The sequence below is a fragment of the Malus domestica genome, chromosome 08 (assembly GCF_042453785.1).
Source record: "Malus domestica chromosome 08, GDT2T_hap1".
In the NCBI taxonomy this organism is placed as follows: Eukaryota; Viridiplantae; Streptophyta; class Magnoliopsida; order Rosales; family Rosaceae; genus Malus; species Malus domestica.
Window position 1 is genome coordinate 28,866,474 of NC_091668.1, and position 23,900 is coordinate 28,890,373.

Below are 23,900 nucleotides of genomic sequence, written 5' to 3' on the forward strand. Positions count from 1 at the left end.
GAAGCACAGTAATCCCTGAAAATCTCTTTCACCGTTGGCGGACTTGAGCCCATCTCCCTGCTCCTCTCCTTCATCTCACCGAAGCTCTTGAGTTACAAAAATGGAGGCCAGTTTGTGGGGTTTTGGTTTTAGGAAGTAGGAGCCGATGCTATTCCAGAGATGGTGTTGTGGCTGCTAGGGTTTGAGTATGAGAGAAAGAGGAAGGGTGAGAGATGAGATCCCCACTTCTCCCTTTCCCTCTCTCTCTCTCGCTCTGTCGCTCTCTGTCTCTATTGGAGGCATGGCCTCCCATCCCCGAAACCCTCACTGAATGACAGCAAACCTAAACCTACCCCAATCCGTCTTAAACGTACAGGACAAAATTGCCCTTCCAACCCAGCCCCAATACCAGCCCATACCTGACGGCTTTTTTGTAAATAGCGTGAAATCGAGTGGCTCCGTGCTAAACCATATGGACAAAATCACCCTCTGAACTTTTGAGAATTACCCTCCCAACCTAGTCCGATTCGGCTGGTATTGTTGTAAATAAAGCAAAATAAAAAAAAAATTGAACAGTGCTTCCCCCTTCTACTTTAGAATAGATAATTGTATTTTACTTTTATTTTATGTCCAGTTGCCAAAATTGACCAAAGAAGGTTAAATTGAGTAGAAAGGAGCTGTTTTGGACTTCGGATTGGATGGCATGTGTAGACTGCACTAGGGATGAGAATTTTGGAGTCCAAATGAAGTCTTTAAGCTGCAAAGATGAAGGTAATTGATACATGTGCAAGTTGTGATACGCAAGCTGTGGCAGCATGCTGGAATTAGCAATTCCTATTCGCCAGTCAACTTCCAGGCATCAAACCATTAATGTAGACTGCTCGGATCGAGATAACATATCCAAAATTGGCATCAATCAAAGCTCTGTATCATCCCAGCTCATCTCGCAAGCTGTTCAGATTCGCAGTTTATAATCAGTCAGGTTGTAAAGTCCAAAACGTCAAGATCAAGTGCTCAAATGAAAATGACTTTCTTCATGAAAGTTACTCCAAATTGTGTCTACAGCTGTTCAGATTCTCAGTTTATAATCAGTCAGGTTGTGTTCGTGGCTAGAATTTCAAACGGGGAAGTTTCCTAGCGAACGAGCACACAACTCCCCGAGAGGTCGGCGCCGGTTGATTATCGTCTATCGGGCTTTTGCTTCCTGGTGAGTTTGTCGGGCAATACTTGTCTGGCAAGGCTGAAAGAGAAGGACATCGTTAACTATGAAAGGTGCCTTTGTGAGGCCTTAGGTGTAGGCCTTGAGGCTCACAATCAAGATTAATTTTTAGGATGCTCAGGCGTGCACTGCCATCTTTAGCATGGCAGATGTAAAATAGATGTTTGAGGTTGATTACATATATACCCGAGAGACTGTGTTGGTCATGAAAGGTGCCTTTGTGGGGCCTTAGATGTAGGCTTTGAGGCTTCCTATCAAGAACCAACCAAGTACTCGAACACATAGTGTTTGTTTCATTGTCGCACAAAGTATTATAACTATTATACTTCTGATCACCAAGCCCGAATAGCAGAATGAATCCAAATAGGTGCCTTTGTAGGGCCTTAGATATAGGCCTTGAGGCTTCCTATCATAATTAATTCCATACTCAAACGTACTATGATAATCATAATATAACAGAGATAAAACTAAGAAATAAGTCGATTACTTGCGCCCCAAGTAACTTCGGACTTCTTGTTATCAAAGGTTGTCGTGGATGGGTTAAGTCCACATAAGGTTCTTTTTTATGCCTTGAGGCCAAGGACTTTTGGATAATCAATCTTATATGCCCGAGGGTTTAGAACTCAAATCTGATTAGATTTTAAGTGCAGATTCCAACTTATCATTTACATGGTTTGGGCACTATTAATCCGATATAGGTTCAAGAACTGAGAAGTCTTTTAATCATAAGCTTGCTAGAAATAACTGGAATACAAATGGAAGTATACAACATATTGCTAGTTGAATGAAAAGACAAAAACAAAGAGGGTCGAGCAAGGTTTCACCTTATCGAGCAAGACTGGTCGTCTTGCAACTTCCTATCTTTGTGATCTACGAAGGGGTTTGAGAGCTAGAAAGAGGGATAGGGAGATGAGTTTACAAAGAGAAATCGATACTATAGCAAGAGTTGGACAGGGTAGTAGAGCTTTTACAAAGGCTTTTTGGTGAAGGTTTATCCCGAAAGGGATGAAGGCTTGATGCTGACTACAGCTTCGTTGAAGGCAAATTTGGTTTAAGCAGAGTTTGTGCTTTTGTTTGTTTGTTTGAGTGTCTTTATCTCTGATTTCTCTTTCTCCTTTTATAAACACTTTGGCTTGGCCTCCTGTAGCAATAATCTTGCCCGAATACAGCTTGAAGGGTAGTGACTCATCAGCTATTTACTTGTACTGCCACTGTAAAGCACTTTCTGGGCTAGTTAGCTGGCTGGTCTACACCACTTGGCCTCTAGGTAGGTGAGCAAGTGGTCCAAATGAACTACACCAAGTCAGAAAAAGGGCCTTTTCTGCTTTCTGGGCTTTGGCTGGGCTTCGGCTGTCTCTCCTTTTAGGCCTCTCTTTGGGCCAACTCCCTCTTGAGCCCAAAGTTCAAGTTTTAATCCAAACAGGTTGTAAAGTCCAAAACGTCAAGATCAAGTGCTCAAATGAAAATGACTTCTTCAAAGTTGCTCCAAATTGTGTCTACAGTTTCAGATTCGCAGTTTATAATCAGTCAGGTTGTAAAGTCCAAAACGTCAAGATCAAGAGCTCAAATGAAAATGACTTTTTCATGAAAGTTACTCCAAATTGTGTCTAAATTAACATATCCAAATTTGGTGGTGATAATCTATTTAATTAAGCGGTCTGAGTGATCAAAATACTGAGACCTGTCGGAAGTACCTTCAGCGGCTGTCCTTTAAAACCATGAGTTGGACTCTTTGCTGTTATGAACGGAAGACAAGTCGAAAGCTGCAGCCTTTGTGGATCAAATGAAGAAAGGAGGAGGAGTTTATTCATGTGGGGAAACAAGAAATGACAAAAGTAAAAGAAATGGAGAAACCAATTCTCTCATCTACTACAAGTTGTACTAGTTGCAGTTGCCAAATTTATGTCCAGTCACTTTGTATTGGCTGTAGTTCCAGATTTTATGACAAGTTGTGACAAGAAATGACATGTGATGCAAGGCCAAAGGAAAAAAAGGCAAAATCTCCAACTACATACACTTCTACTCGACTTGATTTTCATTCTGCTATAAAAGGAGAGGAGCTGCAACAAGAAAAGTGTGTCATTTGTAGGAATATACAAACAGAACAGACATGGAGATAGTGATAGATAGACACACAAAATCGGTTGTGCGTTTTAGTTTTTCTTCTTTATTTCAGTTCAATATGCTAGGTGTTATGTCTAGCTAATTTCTGTACTAGGGGCTATTTTGAAGCCCCAAACATGTTAGATTATATGTAATAACATTCAGTTTGTATTCCTTATGATCCTTGATTTGTCTCACTGGGCGTAATAACATGATTTCTAGTTTGTTTGTTTAGGTGGCCAACTATATAAGCACGCTAGGACACTAATGTTAGTATTATATGTGTAATCCGTAATTGTTATGCATGTGTACCACTAAGTAGCAACGGTTAATGGTCTTAACATGTGAAACAAACTCTAGGTTCAGCAAGACTCCTTGAGTACTTATTGTAACCCTAGTATTGTCTTAGACCCTTTTTCACGTGCGTTGATTCTGATTTGTTAAATCTTGCGAGCTTATGTCTTGATTGCATATTCAGAAATAGATTAAGTATGTATACTTAACGACTAACTAAGAAAAGGGTAATAAACTAGTTCGAGCTTGTGAATTAGTTTGAGATGATTTCCATCAGGTTTCTAAGGAATGTAATCTGGATGTTGCATGTAATTGAATCTGTTTGGTGGTTGATAATATGTCCTTATTTGCATCTCTTTATAATTTTATCTAAACATACAATAGAAAGGTCTAAAAGTATAAGTCCAACAGCAGATAAGAAAATACAATAGAAAGGTCTAAAAGTGGCTAACTGAACAACAACAAAAAACTCTAAAACTGGTATGAAAACGAGCAGCCACCAGATGTGCCTTCATCGCAAGGCCACCACCACCAAAAGAACGAACTAACGAAAAAACTAGATCAACAACAGAATTCAAAATTCATTCGACATTTCCTATGTTTTCCTCAGATTCTCACCATTCAAACAAACTCAAAAATCCAATAAACAAACAATTAGCAATCAAAACCCACTCTGTTGTTGCACAAAATCAGTGAGGACTTTGGTACAACTGAAAGTGTCAAGTTTGTGACCTTCGCTAGATCGATCCGGTCACTAGTGTGGATAAATATGTAAATGGATAGAGACAAGGAAGCAAACACAAGATGTATGTGGTTCACCCAGATTGGCTACGTCCACGCAGTAGAGGAGTTCTCATTAATTGTGAAGGGTTTACACAAGTACATACGTTCAAGCTCTCTTTTAGTGAGTACTAGTGAATGATTTAGTACAAATGACATTAGGAAATATTGTGGGAGAATGATCTCCTTTTATAGAAGAGAGTTTCTAGCTTTGTTCTAACATTGACATGTGTCGTGTTGTGATTGGCCTCTGATGTTCACACGTGTCGCGCTATGATTAGCTTCTGATGTCCACACGTGTCGCACTGTGATTAGCCTCCTGGTTGGAAGGAAACTCTTCTGGGTCCTTGACGGTATAACGTTGACCGGTGCTCAGTAGTTTCGGGATTGGTCAAGTATGGTACAAACACACTCCATAAGAGTCAAATCGGCTCTGCGTTTTGGAGAATCCACCGAAATCATTGATATCCTCCTTTTCGCCATCGGCTTCCTCCTTCTGCGGCTCTTCTTATACATCCCGCAACAATTTTTAGGGTTTTGGGCGCGGGTTCTTCTCGTCCTCGATCTCCCGTGATGAAGAACGGCTCTGGATTCTAGTGCCTCTCTTTCTACCTCTTTTTCCCCATTGATGGTGATGCGGCTGTAGGGGAAGCTTTTTTTGCTATTGAAACTGGAAAGTTGAAACCCCTACCACCTTGATTTCTTAAGTCTAAAACCCTAACTATATCTCAATCAAATTGCGGTTTAGTAGTTGATTTGGATTTGGAGGTTTAGTGTTTGGGCGATGGAGCTGAGGAAGGCGACGGGGGGTGCGTAGTTTGGGTTGGGGTGGGTGAAGGTTGATTTGGGGAGAGAGAAATGAGGGGTGAAGAGTAAATCTGGCAGTTTCTGACACGACACGAAAATAATAAGTTTCGGGTCAACACGATAACTTATCGGGTGATCCGTTAACTGGTATACACGCAGGTAACACGTGGGTAACCCGTTTCGACCCGTTAAGAAAAAAATTATTTTGATAATTTTAAAGTTTAATTACTAAAAGATTTATTATAAAATACAATAGCCATATTAATATATACAATATATTCTATATTAAATATATAGTTTTGTATTATTATTCTATATAAGTTTAAAAAAAAAGTTTTAGTCATTATTTATTTTTATTATGAGAGTTCCTTATTATCATTACTAGGATAATAAATTTTACTTAACATGTTGTTGTCCAAAATTAAAGTAAACTTGTATAGTATTTGTATAGGCAAGAACTAAGAAGACATACATACAAGTATGAAAAATGTGAAAGAATATATAAACACTTGTGATTCATCATTATTCCTCTACGAGTAGATAAGGGTTACACTTACATTATCGTTTAGACTTTTAAAATCCTCAAAACCCTCATGAATAATGTTTTTTATTTGAGGGCAAAATTAATAATTATTATTATAGAAGTGTAAAAAATGTAAAAAAAAATAAAAATACAATCACTCATAATAACAAACTTTACAACTTTCATGAAGGGGTCAGCTTTGAAATCCAACACTATAATCCATAAACCTTAAATTTATATTTAACCGTCGATTGTCATTTACGCTTTATTCTTGTTATTGAATTTCATTTTTTTAATTTTCTTTTTTGAAAACATGATCATCTGGCAGATGTAAGAAGATGAACGGTTCAGATATTTGATATCACGTTTCGATATTTGCGGTTAACTGAAATATGAGTCGATGTCATATAGTTTATAGAAACTTTATAAACATCAAGCAATATTTTCACTAACCGTAAAACTCTTAACATAATATCAACGATCCAAACCGTTCATCTTCTTGCATCCTCTAATAGATCATGTTTTCAAAAAACAAAATCTGAAAAAACAAAATTTGATGAGAAAAATGAAGCGTAAATGTAAACAACAAACAACGGTTAAATTTTGATCTATGATTTATATGATTATAGTGACAAATTTCGAAGTTAAGTTCTTCACGAAAGTTGTAAAGCTTGTTATTACGAGCGTTTATATGTTTTTTCTATATTTTTATACTTCTACATTAATTAAAAAACTATTAAAGACTTTACTTAAATAACAGCTGTAAGATAAATGAGAGTAAATATGTACCGTTGGATTTTATTTCACTTATATTATTAGAACTTTTTTGGACAAAAAAACCCCTTATATTTTCCATTATTTTCCAATTTTTTCCATCTAATTGATCTGATCAAAACAAAAGCCAGCCTAGCCCTAAATTCTAATCCTGTTCTCTCTCCCCACTCCCGTAACCCTCTCTCCCGACCCGCCACGATGCTGTCTGTTTTTCCTAGCCCCTATCTCCCGCCGTCTATTCTTCCAAACAGCTCTGATCTGACAGCCACAATCTTCTCGGGCTCCATTCGTACAACCACTTCCTCTTTATTTCTCTATGTAAGTATTTCTCCCTCTTCAACCTTTCTCTCTCTTCACTCTTTCTTTCTACGCTGATATACGTACTTGGGTATTTTTATATCACTATATATACACACTTTCTATGTTCTTTTCATTTGTTTAATGTTCTATCTTCATAAATCTTATGTTTTTGTTTCTTCTTTTTCATTCGAAATTACAAATTTTCATTTCTTGAAAAAAAAACCCATGTTTTGTTTTTAAAATCTGACAATCTTTGATTAGTTCCAACATGCAGTGATTTAAGTTTGGATTATATGACTTGTTAACTGATATGGGGATTCTAGATTTTAGCTACTGATAACTGATTTACTTTTTCTGTTGAAATCTGCTCGGGGGTATTTGAGTTTCTACATTTCGTTTGCTAGCTTTTAAAGCAGTGTTTGATAGCTTTTAAAGCCATAAATTTCAAAAATTGCTTGATGAGTATTTTTTGCTAGTAATCTCTGCAGCTAAATTTGATCTTGTATATATATACGTGTGCTAGTATACCTTATAAGAGTTTGTTAGATTTCAGTGCTACATTTTTTTGAACTGCTTGTGAATTGGTTGGATGATGGTTTGGGCACATAATGCCAAAGAATTTCATTACAAGAATATTCCTTGATGTTCTTTTATGTTTCACCTATTCTTCACTTTTGTTCTAAAAGAAAGAAGATCAAACAGGGAAACTGCGTGACAGTTTTTTCAAGTTGTTTTTTATTCATGGAAATGAAAAAATGTAACTGAAAGCGATGGCTGCTTTGGAGAGTGTCAAATGAGCAGTTGCACAGAGCACCATCTCCAGGATCCCCCATTTTTAATTATATATATAACCTAATTAGTGCATACCCAAATTATTTTTTATTTTGAAAATTGATGTATCTTTTTATCTACTTCCTTTTTTTTCTTGATTAAAAATTTCATTTATGTGACATATCCTTTGTGTGAAAAATATATTTAAGTTAGTAGTAGTTGGTGCCTTGAACGCTTGAACTGCTTCCATCCTCAAAATGGTTCCCATATATTGACAAGTATATTGTATACCAATTGAATTGCACTCAATCTCAGTGCACTATGCACCACATCAAAAACTTGGTATTATCTTGTCTAATGCTGAATGCTTTATTGCTTAGTAATATCCATTGTTATTGTTAGTAATATCCTACCTGTTTAAAAAGCTATTAATTAATTTATACCCATTTTGTTTCAGAAGCAATGGATGTTAGAGATTCAGATTCAGTAAACGATGAGGCGTCCGTGGATATTATAATGGGAACAGAACGAGATCTTGGAAGCAAAAGAATAGACAATACAAATACGAGTTTTGCAAAGAAAAAGGCTAGAGCAATCAATTTAGGTAAGTGAAAACTTTGATCTCCTGTTTGGAACACTTTCACTAAATTGGATACTATTTTTGTAAGAAAGTAGTGATAGATGATAGTCATCATGGGATAGGAAATATGAAAAGACATTTGAATACATGCCCTGCAGAGAATAATGTTCGTTTATGTCGACATCTGAATTGTGTTCATAAAAGTTTGATCCTCTGATATTCCGTGGCTTATTAGTAGAGGCAATCATCAAGCATAATCTTCCTTTTAATTTTGTTAAACATGAGGGAATTAAGGCTTTGTTTGCATATGTATCTCCTGATATTAAGTTACCATGTCGAAATACTGTCAAAGCTTGTGTGTTGAGAATGTTCAAAACTGAAAAACAAGCACTGCATAATTTGTTAGGCTCGGTTGAAGGTAGAATTTGTTTGACATCAGACTTATGGTCATCTTAGTGCACTGATGGGTATCTTGCACTTACTGCTCACTTTGTTGACAAGGATTGGAAATTGAATAAAAGAATTATAAGTTTTTGTCACATGCCTCCTCCGCATACTGGTGTTGCATTATGTGAGAAAATAAGTGCGTTGGTAACTAAGTGGGGGATTGAGAAGAAGTTATTTTCTATTACTTTGGATAATGCTTCTTCAAATATTTGTTTTGTTAACATTTTGAGGAATCAATTAAATATTAGAGGTCTTCTCTTGATGAATGGTGACTTCTTTCATGTGCATTGTTGTGCTCATATTTTGAATTTGATAGTCCAAGATGGACTTAAAGAAATTGATTCTTCGGTGGTAAAAATTCGTGAATGCATTAAGTATACAAAGGGTTATGAGGCTACGAAACTAAAGTTTCAAGAATGTGTTAGGCAAATAGGGATATTGGATGGTAAGAGAGGTTTGAGACAAGATATCCCTACTAGATGGGACTCAACCTATCTTATGCTAGATAGTGTCATTTTCTATCGATATGCTTTTATTAATTTAGGATTGAGTGATTCAAATTTTGAAAGTTGTCCTTCTTCTGAAGAATGGGATAAAGTGGTGAAGATTTTGAATTTTTTGGGGTACTTTTATGATCACTAGTAGAAAAACATGTTTGCACGACGGAGCAAATTTCTCCGCGCAAAGTATGTTTGCACGACCGAAAACACAAAACCTCACGCAAACGTCCTTTGCGCGACGGCACTCTGCGCGACGAAGGTTGGCGTCGCGCAAAATCCCTTTGCACGACGAAGTCTGCTGTCGCCCAAAACATCTTTGCGCGACGTAGGTGCACGCATGTCGCGTAAAATATCTTTGCGCGACGTATATGCACCTACGTCGCGCAAAGTTTTTTTTTTTTTTTTGGGGTTCTTGCATTGCCTTTTTCTTTTGTTGTGTAAATGTTTTAAATTGACAATTGAATTAGTTCATTGTATTCATAAGGGGTTAAAGAGTGTAGCTGTAAAAAATCATCAAAATCAAAGTTAAAATAACCGTTAAATCGTGATTTTTTGTTTATAACCGTCGAAAAGTTTTGTCCCATTACTTGATCTCTGAATGTTTTTTTTTTTGTGATTTTTGGCATATGCGATCTCGAAGCATATACAAACAAGTTTAACGGTTGGATCGTTCAAACTAGTTTCATACAATGCGTTTCCCATCAAAACGATAGATTCACTAACACTTGGAATTTATTAATACTTTCATCAACTATAACATAAGATTTTGTGGTATCCACTTGTGTAAATATTTTAAATTAACGATCGAATTGATTCATTGTATTCATATAGGGTTAAAGAGCGTAACTGTTAAAAATCATCAAAATCGAAGTTAAAATAACCGTTAAATTGTGATTTTTTGTTTATAACCGTCGAAAAGTTTTGTCCCGTTACTTGATCTCTGAATGTTTGTTTTTTGCGATTTTTGGTGTATACGATCTTGAAGCATTTACAAACAAGTTTGACGGTTGGATCGTTGAAACTAGCTTAGTACAATGCGTTTCCCATCAAAACGATAGATTCACTAACACTTGGAATTTATTAATACTTTCATCAACTATAACATAAGATTTTGTGGTATCCACTTGTGTAAATATTGTAAACTGAGGATTGAATCAGCTCGTTGTATTCATATAGGGTCAAGGAGGGTAGCTGTAAAAAAATCATCAAAATCGAAGTTAATATAACTGTTAAATCGATATTTTTTTTTTATAACCGTCGAAAAGTTTTGTCCCGTTACTTGATCTCTGAATGTTTGTTTTTTGCGATTTTTGGCATATGCGATCTCGAAGCATTTACAAACAAGTTTGACAGTTGGATCGTTGAAACTAGTTTTGTACAATGTGTATGCCATCAAAACATTAGATTGATTAACACTTGGAGTTTATTTATACTTTCATTAAGTATAATGTAGGATTTTGTGGTATCCACTTGTGTAAATGTTTTAAATTGACGATCGAATTGATTTATTGTATTCATATAAGGTTAAAGAGCGTAACTGTAAAAAATCATTAAAATCGGAGTTAAAATAACCGTTAAATCGTAATTTTTCGTTTATAGCCGTTGAAAAGGTTTGTCATTTTACTTGATCACTGAATGTTTGTTTTTTGAGAATTTTGGCGTTTGCGATCTCGAAGCATATACAAACAAGTTTGACGGTTGGATCGTTGAAACTAGTTTCGTACAATGTGTATCCCATCAAAACATTAGATTGACTAACACTTGGAGTTTATTTATACTTTCATTAAGTATAACATAGGATTTTGTGGTATCCACTTGTGTAAATATTTTAAATTGACGATCGAATTGATTCATTGTATTCATATAGGGTTAAAGAGTGTAACTGTAGAAAATCATCAAAATCGAAGTTAAAATAACCGTTAAATCGTGATTTTTTGTTTATAACCGTCGAAAAGTTTTGTCCCGGTACTTGATCTCTGAATGTTTGTTTTTTTCGATTTTTGGCGTATACGATCTCGAAGCATTTACAAACAAGTTTGACGGTTAGATCGTTGAAACTAATTTAGTACAATGTGTTTCCCATCAAAACGATAGATTCACTAACACTTGGAATTTATTAATACTTTCATCAACTATAACATAAGATTTTGTGGTATCCACTTGTGTAAATATTTTAAATTGAGGATTGAATCAGTTCGTTGTATTCATATAGGGTCAAGGAGGGTAGCTATAAAAAATCATCAAAATCAAAGTTAATATAACTGTTAAATCGTTATTTTTTGTTTATAACCGTCGAAAAGTTTTGTCCCGTTACTTGATCTCTGAATGTTTGTTTTTTGCGATTTTTGGCGTATGCTATCTCGAAGCATTTACGAACAAGTTTGATGGTTTGATCGTTGAAACTAATTTCGTACAATGTGTATGCCATCAAAACATTAGATTGATTAACACTTGGAGTTTATTTATACTTTCATTAAGTATAACGTAAGATTTTGTGGTATCCACTTGTGTAAATGTTTTAAATTGACGATCGAATTGATTCATTGTATTCATATAAGGTTAAAGAGCGTAACTGTAAAAAATCATTAAAATCGGAGTTAAAATAACCGTTAAATCGTAATTTTTCGTTTATAGCCGTTGAAAAGGTTTGTCCTTTTACTTGATCACTGAATGTTTGTTTTTTGAGAATTTTGGCGTATGCGATCTCGAAGCATATACAAACAAGTTTGACGATTGGATCGTTGAAACTAGTTTCGTACAATGTGTATCCCATCAAAACATTAGATTGACTAACACTTGGAGTTTATTTATACTTTCATTAAGTATAACATAAGATTTTGTGATTTCCACTTGTATGTAAAAAAAAAAATTGAATTTGAAAGGAAAAAAAATCACATTTTCAGTATATTTTTATAATAATTTTTTTTTTCAAATAAATACTTTGCGCAACGCCTTAATATGATCGTTGCGCAAAACCACATTGCGCGACGTCAAATTGTACACCTACGTCGCGCAAGTTGTGATAATTTTGGCGCTGCAATAGTGAAAAATAGGCGGGTTTTTTTTTTTTCAATTTTTCCAAATTTGGACAAAATCTTGAACCTAGAATCTAGACAAAGTTATGAGGCAGAACCCAGAATTTTTTCAAATAAATGCTTATACCTTCTATTCGAACCCTCCCTCTTGATTTCCCGTGAACTCAGAACCCAGAATCTTGAACCCTCCCTCTTTCTTTCCCCGTAGACCCCAAATCTCCCTCTCTCCTGTTCACAAATCTTGAACCCCAAATCTTTCCTCTTCACAATCTCGAATCCAGACCTGTCTTTCCTCTTCACGCGAATGTCGAAGCCGACGCGAATCAAGTCCCAAAATCAAGGTAAGGGTTTCTGATTTTAGATGGGTTTTTGTTATTTAGTAGACCTTCGAAAACGAAGCTATGAATTTGGTTTAGTTTGGTTTTTATTAATTTGATTTTAATTGAGGTTCACATTACGATTAGTACACCTTCGAAAATACGAAGATTTATGTGGAACCCCAACTTCCAAACATATCGATGCTAATTGATTTTGACATAGGTCATGGAAGTTACTTGTCAAGAAGAACGAAAGAGACATAGGTCGTACGAATCTATGCTTCTCTCAATTTATTGTTCATCAACTAATGGTGATTGAGATTAGTGCGCTGTATTTTCTGTTAGCTGTTTGTAATACATGGGGGCATATCTTGTTCGAAGAAAAAAAGAAGTTAATTTCTTGTTTTCTTACTTTCAAGTCTTAATTTGTCTACCTAGTTTTCGTAAAGGCCAAGCGCCTAACAAAGTTCTCACCTTTACATTACCGCACTTGGGGTTTTAAGTAGTTATGTGTTTGGATGAGTGTTTGCAGAACTCTTCTATTTGCCTTTATGGATATTTGGTTTTGAACGGAGAAGTTTGTATGAAACTATCAGTTTGAATGCCTAATGGGATATAAACTTTTGAACCACGGGTGGAGAAATACCTTCAAACTAGTAAATATTTGTTCCTTTAATATGTGTATCCTTGCTCTACGTATGGTTGTGTCTTAAATTTTTTAATTTAATGTGACGATCAAAGACAGAATATATGGAGTGCAAGTTCAGTGTAAATGGAGGCCAAAATGAGTTAGGGGTGAGGATCGGAGATCAGGAAATACCAAAGAGCAACCGTTTTCGCTACCTAGGATCTATCTTGCAAAAGAACAGAGAATTAGATGGAGATCTCAACCATAGAATACAAGCTGGATGGATGAAGTGGAAGAGTGCATCCGGCGTGTTGTGTGATCGTCGTATGCCACTGAAGCTTAAGGGAAAATTCTATAGGACGGCAATAAGGCTGGCGATGCTGTATGGCACATAATGTTGGGCGGTGAAACATCAACACGTACATAAAATGGGTGTAGCGGAGATGAGGATGCTTCGTTGGATGTGTGGGCACACGAGAAAGGATAAGATTAGGAATGAGGATATCCGAGGTAAAGTAGGAGTAGCCGAAATTGAAGGAAAGCTGAGAGAAAATCGGTTACGGTGGTTTGGACATGTGCAAAGAATGCTTACTGATGCTCCGATTAGAAGATGCGACTACGAGACAGAGGTTCAGGGCCGAAGGAGTAGAGGAAGACCTAGGAAAACTTTGGAAGAGACTCTAAGAAAAGACTTAGAGTACTTGGATCTAACGGAGGACATGACACAGGATCGAGCACAATGGTGTTCTAAGATTTATATAGCTGACCCCACTCAGTGACTTGGATTTTTTCAAGTCTCCAATCGAGAAGTTTTCCCCACTCGGGAAATTAAGGGAACACTACCTCAACCTACATGCTCCACTCACAAAGCTTCAATATACAAGCTTCAACAAAAGATAAATTCAAAGAACTTAGCGAAGAAGGCTTTGGTTTATTTAACACAATACGTTAAAATGAAACAAAGCTTATTTATTGATATCTCCAATAAGTTACAAATATGTACATATACATGAGTCAAAATAAACAAACAAGAGGGAGCCTTCACAAAGGTTACTTAGGAGAAGCCTCAGCAGTCGGCAGAGCCCCAGAAAAAGAAGGCACCGGAGGGGGATCATTTGGAGCCTCAGTACTAGACAGCACCCTAGAAGGATGAGGCATCGGAGGTTGATCATTTGGAGTTTCATTACGTGGTACAACCCCAGAAGACGAAGGCAATAAATGCCTTTGGAACAAACCCACAAACGTCTGATGATCATGTAAAATCTGACAATCAAATTCTTTCATCTGGTCAAGCTTCCTCTTCATGTTTGTAGCATAGTCATGTGCGAGCCGGTGCAACTGTTTATTCTCATGCTTCAGCCCTCTAATCTCCTGTTTGAGACTCATCACTTCAGTCGCCAATGATTCAACTTGGCGGGTTCGAGCAAATAGGCGTTGGGCCATATTAGACACAGAACCTACACACTGAACACTGAGAGCCAGATAATCCTTAACAGCCAACTCATCAGACCGTTTGGAAAGTAGTCTGTTATCTTTGGGAGTGAGAAGGTTCCTGGCCACCACCGCAGAGGTCATATCATTCTTCATCACGGAATCCCCAACGGTAAGAGGACCAGTAGGGGATAAGAAGGATGGGCGCCATATGTTGTTTGGAGAAGGCGTGGCTGCCTCTTCAACAAGGTTCAAGTCAAAACGACGGTCAGAGGGGCCAGACATTTTCAAAGGTGTTGAAGAGAGAAGAGGTCGGATAAATCAAGATCTTAGAAATGCAAGCTCCCACTGGTGGAGATTCAAGTGTGCTTTGGAACTTAATACCAGCCTCTATAAAAATCTGCACTCGATAGAGCTTCAGAAATCGAAAAGGCGCCTGCTCAAAAATCGAAAAGGCGTTTGCTTTCTCAAAAGCTGGGCTGCTCAGAGACCACGAGGGCCGATCTCAGGAAACGAAGAGATGTTTGCTTTCTCAAAAGCTGGGCTGCTCAAAGACCACGAAAGTCGATCGCAGAAATCGAAGAGGCGCTTGCTTTCTAAAAAATTGGGCTGCTCAGAGACCACGAGGGCCAATCTCAGAAATCGAAGAGGCACCTGCTTTTTCAGCCTTGTCAGCACCTGTCACATGCACACTCAACTTTGTAGAAATTACGGGCATTCTGTCGAAGATTTCTGGTGAAGTAGAAAGCACGTGAATGTTACTGTTCAATCATCCACTTTCCACACGCAACATCAACTCACGGGTACCACAGATAACTTTTCCAAAAATCTCTGACAAAGTTTAGACACGTGAAGCTTGCAGCTCCCATTACATCGTTATGACCAAGAAGGGTAAAAGAATAGCAAAGAAACAGCACTAACAAAGTTTAGACACATAAATTTTGAAGGTCTAGCTACCATATTATTACCCACAAGGGTAAAGGAACAGGACCCCTGCTGGATAATTGGAAACTCCCTGTGTGTCAACCTCTGTGCTTCGTGGCAAGGTAGACTAGCAAACAGGCCTAACCTTTACTCACATTCGAGAAAACACTCCCAACAAGATTGCTTGCTTCAAGATCGAAGAGGCACCGCCCTTCGAATCTCGAGAGCCAGACTCCCAACATGATTATTTTCTCAAAAAGCGACGAGACACCGCTTTCCTAATCTCGAGAGCCAGACTCCTAGCAGGATTGCTTTCTCAAACATCGAAGAGGCACCGTTCTTCGAATCTCGAGAGACAGATCCCCGACAGGATTGCTTGTTCGAAAACCGAAGAGGCACCGTTTTCTCAACTTCGAGAGCCCCTTAGATAAAGCTTGTCTGTAATCTTCACACCGCTTTCTCAACTTCGAGAGCCAGATCTTCTTGGATAAAGCTTGTCTGTAATCTTCACACGTAACATCAGCTTTCCAGATACCACAGACCACTTTTTCAAAGTGCTCTGATAGAATTAAAACACGTGAAACTGGCAGCTCCCACTACCGTGCTATGACCAAGCAGGGTAAAGGAATAGCATTACTCCTTGTTGTTAGGGAGACTCCTATATATGTCGACATCCATCCTCAACGGACAGGCAGACCTGCAAAAATGCTCAACCCTTCCTCATATCTGACAGGGCACTCCTAACGAAGCCTCTCGAAATACTCAGTTTTCTTTCCCCCTAAGAATACCTCTGCAAACAAGCTACACCAGAGCAAGAATATCTCATATCATCAAGGTTAAAAGCAAGAGTATCCCATATCATGCTTTTTCCCTGTCTTTTCATTTGGCCTTGTTCTTACCTGCAAGACAAGGAGAAAGAGAGCAATCAGTCAGCACTTGGAATCAAGCTTCCAGTCCGAAACTGATTGCCTGGAACCCCTTACCTGATTACTTACCTGGCATTGCTCTCGAGTACTCATCTTCAACATCTTATGCTTCCCGAGAAGATACCACATCTGTCTGAGGAACAAATAAGGCAAGTGAAAAGGATGCAAGGAAGCATGTGGAGACAAGCGCAACAGAACACGTGCCGATACATCCACTACTTTGTCAACAGCAAAAGTATCCCATATCAGCAGGGTCGAACGTACTCTAGATTTGATGGACTTGTTTTGACCCTCAAATTCTTCAGTCGGCCTTATACTCTGGCGGAAACCAGAAAACCCTCCAGCCCAGTTCAAGAATAAGCCTGTGGAAAGTTACTTCTTCAAAAGCAAAAGTATCTCATATCACCTTTTCTCCTTTTCTTCTCTTTATCCTTCATGCTGCCTGCAAGATAAGGAGAAGGATAACAATCAGCCAGAAATCGAAATCAAACTTCTGATCTGGGACTGATTGCTTGGAGCTCTGATTGCTTACCTTGTCTATCACCTCTTTCAGCAGATCCTCTAGCTCGGCGACTTGGGAGACTCCTACTGCATGGTTTGTATCGCGCTTGACCAAGCCTGAAACTACAAGTAAGCGTCAAGTGAAATTGATACATTACCTTGTGTATCGCCACCAGTTAAAGATACCACCCCTAGAGGGAGAAAGAGTACTTCCAAAGAAGATGCCACACCTACCTATGAGACAGATAAGGCAAGTGAAGACGATACCACACTTCGGTACTTAAAAGTTTCGTGATTACGAGATCATTCTCCCATAATATTTCCTAATGTCATTTGTACTAAATCATTCACTTGTACTCACTAAAGGAGAGCTTGAACCTATGTACTGTGTAAACCCTTCACAATTAATGAGAACTCCTTTACTCCGTGGACGTAGCCAATCTGGATGAACCACGTACATCTTATGTTTGCTTCCTGTCTCTATCCATTTACATACTTATCCACACTAATGACCGGAGCAATCTAGCGAAGATCACAAACTTAATATTTAAGATGATATTCTTTGGTGTATGTTTTTCGCAAACGATATAATGTTGATAGATGAAACGCAGGAAGGGGTAAACGTGAAGTTTAACCTTTGGAGAGAAGTGTTGGAATCTAAAGGTCTTCGCCTAAGCCGATCAAAGACAGAATATATGGAGTGCAAGTTCAGTGCAAACGGAGGCCAAAATGAGTTAGGGGTGAGGATCGGAGATTAGGAAATACCAAAGAGCGACCGTTTTCGTTACCTAGGATCTATCTTGCAAAATAACGGAGAATTTGATGGAGATCTCACCCATAGAATACAAACTGGATGGATGAAGTGGAAGAGTGCATCCGGCGTGTTGTGTGACCGTCGTAGGCCACTGAAGCTCAATGGAAAATTTTATAGGACGACAATAAGGCCGGCGATGCTGTATGGCACATAATGTTGGGCGGTGAAGCATCAACACGTAGGTGTAGTGGAGATAAGGATGCTTCGTTGGATGTGTGGGCACACGAGAAAGGAGAAGATTAGGAATGAGGATATCCGAGGTAAAGTAAGAGTAGCCGAAATTGAAGGAAAGATGAGAGAAAATCGGTTACGGTGGTTTGGACATGTGGAAAGAAGGCCTACTGACGCTCCGGTTTGAAGATGTGACTACGGGACAGAGGTTCAGGGCCGAAGGGGTAGAGGAAGACCTAGGAAAACTTTGGAAGAGACCCTAAGAAAAGACTTAGAGTACTTGGATCTAACGGAGGACATGACACAAAACTGAGCGCAATGACGTTCTAGGATTCATATAGCCGACCCCACTTAGTGGGAAAAAGCTTTGTTGTTGTTGTTGTTGTTGTTGTAATGTGCAGATAAGACGGCCATAAAACATTCAGTACTGCCGTAATATAGTTGTGTTCGAAAGGTACTACTACTGGACATTTTTCCTCTCTTTTATGGAAAAAGATAACTATAACGTCTTCTGTAGCATACCACGATTCATCAATAAGTTATTGGTAAACATTGGAATGGATTAACATTGACAAATATATTACATTGACCGCCGGGATGAGAGGCTCAAACTAAAACAATGTAAATGCTGGATTCAGTTATACGTCTGTTCATGCACATTTTGAAGTTCATTAGACCCAACGGTGTACAATTCTTATTGTCTTGCAGTTTTTGTAAAGATTTTTAGATGACTTGATGTAGCTCTCATACTTTAACTCCAAAGTGATAAAAGGTAAATCAGCGACAGTAAATCTTAATCTTTTACTGGCTAAAAAACAAAAACCCTTCTACCGAAAACTGCAAAAGATATTTAATTAACAAATATTTGATGGACTAGGGAGGAAGGAAGGTTTAGGTGATTGAGGAAATTCGATATTGATTAAAGTGAATCTTGTTTGCAGGTTATTTGCTTAAATCGTATACTTTTTTGTTTGAGGAAATTGGACATTTGGATGTGAATTGAGCATTGGATAGTGATCTGATATTGGTAGGGACGATAAGAGTAATGAAGTCCAACATGTGTTTCTATACATTTGGTTTTCCTGTGTCTTTAATTCATGGCGCAATAATATATTCACTTTTATCGTTTCAAAACCCTAGCTGATGTGATTATAATTCCGGACCCATTTGCCCTCTTGGCATTTTTTTCAAGTATGGTAAGAGTGATTGGAGATGTAAATGCTTGCAGATGGAAGGATAGTATGGTAAGAGTGATTGGCCGACTGTAGAATATTAGGTTGTATGTTGAATAATTTGTTCATGGTTTATGTCATTGTCTATTGGCAATTCATGTTAGGAAAAAGAAAAACACAGAGGTCTGTCATTTCACTTTCTCTTCCAAGAGTACATAAGCTTATTCTATCATTAATTCCGTGAGCGTGAGATGAAGGATTTAGCTTGCAAATAGCAAATTTAACTTGTTTTTCCTTAAAGGGTAAATGATCAAATTTAGCAAAAGCTATTACTTCATAATGCTGCAATTATTTCTTTGTAATGGCTCATGGATATGCAAAAGTAACTTTAATTTCCTCATGTTATTTCTTTTTCAAGAAATGAATAGTTTCTAATGTTATATTTTTATGGTTCAAAAAGTGTATAGATGTCGCAGTTGATCACTCGTCGTTAGAGTGTGACCAATGTGACTCTCGCATTATCAACATCTACTGCTCCACCTGTGAGCGCTCCATTGATTGGGGAGCCTACACCCCTTGCTGAGGCTACTTCTATGGCGTCTCAGGTGCCCGTCTCATTGACGTCATCAGTGTCTTTTGAGTCGCTCAGTCCACGGTGGCCTCACCGACGTCGCCGCGACCCGGAGCCTTATGATCAGACTTTCTCGACATCCAGAGTCGAGGGCGAGGCCTCCCAGCCACCAAGTAGTTTTTTCTAATTCTCACTACTTTGTATTTTTTTTTTCATTTAAAACTATTACTTTTATGATGGTGAAAATTTGCTGGATTGTGAAAATGTGTTGCGGGTTGTGAATTACTATTATTTTACTGTTTTAAGGTTTTGGGAAATGTTATACTTTTAGGGGAGGTTGTGTCGATTTTTTTGTACAAATTTAAGCTTAGGGTTTTCACAATTTAAGTATTTTTGGCCAGCTAAAAAAAACACCAGAGGGCCTAGTCGAATGCTGAAGGAGTTATAGGGCGTACGTTAGACCAACTCCAAGATCAAGATTGCGTATGACCGCGACATTGTGGAGCGGCTACCTCACAGCAGCATAGCGGCGTTGCTAGTAGTTGTGGTGCTGTTATTCGAGATAATTGTCCTTTTCAGCGGGAGGGTGCAAGAACTTGTACAAGCCATACAGATGTCCGGCCTCCAAATCTCGCTACCAGCACCTTATCTTGCTCCACCTTCGACCTCAGAGCCACCTCGCCCTGCCGATACCCAATAGCTTGATGTATTAAACCTAGTTCACTTGTAGTTTTTTTTTTTGTTCGGACATCATGTATGTACATTTTCATATATTTTATAATTAAATACTTTTGCTTGGTTAATTAATTATTCTTTAGAATTTAATTACAATATTTATTAAAATTAAAAAAAAAGTATTTTTCAGAAAAATAAAAAAAAAAGAATATTTTTCAGTAAATAAAAAAAAAAAGAGGTTTGTGCGACGCACGCCCTAGGATGTGCGTTGCGCAAATTATCTTTGCACGACATAGGACGAGCGTCGCGCAAAGAAGCTTTGCACGACATAGATGTGCGTCGCGCAAAGTCACTTTGCACGACGCATGTTATTTCTTCGTCGCACAAACCCTAGCGCAACGATTTTTGACTTTGCACGACGAATATACGTACGTCGCGCAAAGTGTTTTTTTTACTAGTGGATGTTACATGCTTATTCTCTGGGACAAAGTACCCCACATTAAATTTATTCTTCCCTAAAGTGTTCGTAATTCAGCTTCAAATTAAGGCAGCCATTGATGACTGTGATAGTTTCATGAATAAGATGGGGGATTATATGCACATGAAGTTTCAGAAGTATTGGTCAGATTACAGTTTGATTATGTCAATTGTAATCATCTTGGATCCTCGTTATAAGCTACATTTTGTGGATTGGGCTTACACAAAGCTTCATGGCGTGAATTCTATGGAATATAAAAATGTTTATGGCACATTGACTGCTCTTTTTAATGTGTACTCGAAAATATCTGCTCATCTTAATTATTCAAATATTCCAATGAACTTGACGCCTAATCATCAAACAGAAGGTGGAGATGCTTTCTTTGAGGTAACATAAAGTTTGTTTTTTCCTTTTTATACATAGTTCTTTAAAACTATTAATATTATATTTGAAATTGGGTTATGCATAATTTTTATGATGTTTCTGTTTTTTTTTTTTTTTATGATGTAGGATTTTGATAATAATTACAATGGTCCAAATTCAGTTGAAAAAAAGGTGAATTACAGAAGTATTTGGATGATAAAAGACTAGATAGAAGACAAGATATAGATATTCTTTCTTGGTGGCAAATGGAGCGTTTCATTATCCAATACTTTCTCAGTTAGCACGAGATGTGCTAACAATTCCTATTTCAACTGTTGCGTCAGAATCTGCTTTTAGTATTGGGGGTAAAGTGCTAGATCAATATCGTACTTCATTGTTGCCAAACACGGTTCAAGCTTTGCTATGTACACGAGATTGGCTTTTTGGAAAATGAGGTAGTATATCGTTTATATAATATAGAACTATTTTTTAGTTCTTTTCATAATTATTTTTAGTACCCATAATTTGAATGGTTTACAATGTTTGATTTTCTATGTTTAGTTTATGCTAAAGAGAGTGCTAATGTGGAAAGCCTCAATGAAAACATCATCAATATAACTCTTGAAGACAATATATCAAGCCAAAGTTCCAATACTTTTTCCCATGGTGATTGAGGAAAATTGAAGGGTTTGATTGGAAGAAAATGTGCAAGGTTCCAATGTCCTTAATTTTGCAAATCTTTTGAACATTTGATATTTTGTAATGTTCTAATGTTTATTTTTATCATGCTTTTATTTTGGGTATGTAAATATATACTTAAAAGAAAAATGCGTTTTTATGTTTTGGATGTGACAATATGGTATGTATTATCTATCATTATAGACTATCAGTATATCATAATTTGACATGTTGGCAGAAGATCAAATTTGAGGAATCGTTTAGGGTTATTAGTTATAAGTCGGATGAATTTCTCCGTCCACTTCCAGGCAAGCCACCATGATTTCAAGATGGCTTTTGCTATGCTGCATATGAAGTATAGCCTCGTCACGTATTGTACCTTACTAAACGCAAAAATTAAATAGATAGAATAAAGTTGCCAATTATTTTATGAGAAACCATACCAACAAATAATATGACTATTTGGAAGCAGGGGTATGGGTGTGAATTTAATTGGTGTACACAGATTGGCTCTAGTTGACTCTAGAAAGTCTAGGTTATGTCCATTGTGTATGGCATCACACTCGCAATAAGGTGGGATCCCTTGCATACAGTCTCATTTGATCTCCTTTTTTCTTAGTGCCTATAGGCATGGCACATAGCAAGAGTAGTCTTCGTCGGTGGCCCGCAGTACCATTATTGCATGGCTAGATGATTGATTTGTGTTTTGGTTATAATCAAGCAATTGTGGGTTCGTGTCCCACTGGGCGTGCAACTTTTTTTCACTCCAAAAAAGTATTATGTTTTTTATATGATTATTTATTAATTTAAAATATATTTTTCTTAACGGGTAACGGGTTGGGTCATATTACCTGTTAATATTATCGGGTGGGATCATTTTACCCGTTTATTTTAACGGGTGTTACACGACACGACCCGTTAAGATATCTAGTATGATACGAAAACGACACGAACACGGGAAACACGACATGAATGCCAGGTCTAGTGAAAAGGGATGAGTGTGGGGATTAGGGAAGAGAAGAGGGAGGAGAAGAGAACAATTTTTTTTTAATACACGTGGCGTCCAGTTATTGTTCACGTGGGCACCACTTCATCAATTAACTGAGGTTCTGACAAAAAACATAACAAATGTTGAAAGTGTCCCAAAATTATGACTTTAGGTACCACACTGGGACGAAAAAAAATTCATATTTCAAATCTTGAAAACCAAGAAATTTCAAGTAGTAACTTGATCGATTAATCCATAAATATAATTGTTACGAGTATGGCTAGTATTTTAAAAAATTGTTTTTTGGGCCGGACTTTAGGTATTTTTGTATTTTTTATTTCTTAAAATATTTAAAAATTAGTTGAGTTTCTTGAAATATTATATATGTTTTTGTCTCTCTAACACAATCTCCAACCATTGGGCTAAAACATCAAATTTTTAGCCCATAAAATTTAGGTTTTAGTTCAGAAACAGTTTTTCTGCTCCAACCCTTCTAGTCTAAATTTTTTAGCCTAAGATTATTAAAGAATAAAGTTTGGCTAATTTTTTCTTTTAAAGTAATTTTCTTTAAAAAAAAATTAGGTCAAATCGGATAAATTATTCTTGTGGTTATAAGGTATTCAGAAGATAGCCCCGGTGCTAAAAAAACTTGGATTTAAACCCCTGTGGTATACTTCATTAGCAAATTTAGTCCTAAACCCTAAACCCTTAACTATCTGTTAATACATGGATAAAATTATATTTTGACATGTGCACCTTCTACTTCCTCGTTTTACACTGTCCAATGTACAAGAACAATTTTATCTATGTATTAACAGATTTTACCCATGTATAGCCCCAGAGGCTCCAGCTACTGTTTTGTCTCGCGTCACAGGAGAGAAAGAGAGAGAGAAGGCTGAGACGGCGGCTACGGCGGCGTCGTCAAATCCGAAAGAGGAAGAATAAGAAGGAAGGATGGGGATGGATAGAGTGGATGAGGGGGTGGTTGTATGTGGTCTACGCAGGGCCGGCCCAGGCCCAGTGCAACCAGGGCCATTGTCCAGGGCCCAAAATTTAAAGGGGCACCAAAAAAAAAGTCCAAATAATTAGGTATAAAAAAAAAAAATTTGTCTAGAGCCCAAAATAAGGAATGGAGGGCAAGAGGCCCAAAT

General features: G+C 37.5%; 2 long non-coding RNA genes across 3 annotated transcripts; both read left to right on the forward strand.

The window, feature by feature from the left end:
• Positions 1-6,596: 6,596 nt before the first annotated feature.
• LOC139198335 (uncharacterized) lies at positions 6,597-8,349 on the forward strand. The gene is made up of 2 exons (XR_011583747.1): positions 6,597-6,797; positions 8,008-8,349. It is a non-coding gene; the product is annotated as an uncharacterized lncRNA (long non-coding RNA).
• A 3,874-nt stretch (positions 8,350-12,223) lies between these two features.
• On the forward strand, positions 12,224-20,370 carry LOC139197951 (uncharacterized). Of its 2 annotated transcripts, XR_011583368.1 has the most exons (3): positions 12,226-12,453; positions 19,457-19,740; positions 19,969-20,370. It is a non-coding gene; the product is annotated as an uncharacterized lncRNA (long non-coding RNA). The 2 variants fall into 2 exon arrangements; XR_011583367.1 differs by lacking the exon at positions 19,969-20,370 and having other exon boundaries at positions 12,224-12,453; positions 19,457-19,912.
• Positions 20,371-23,900: the final 3,530 nt, after the last annotated feature.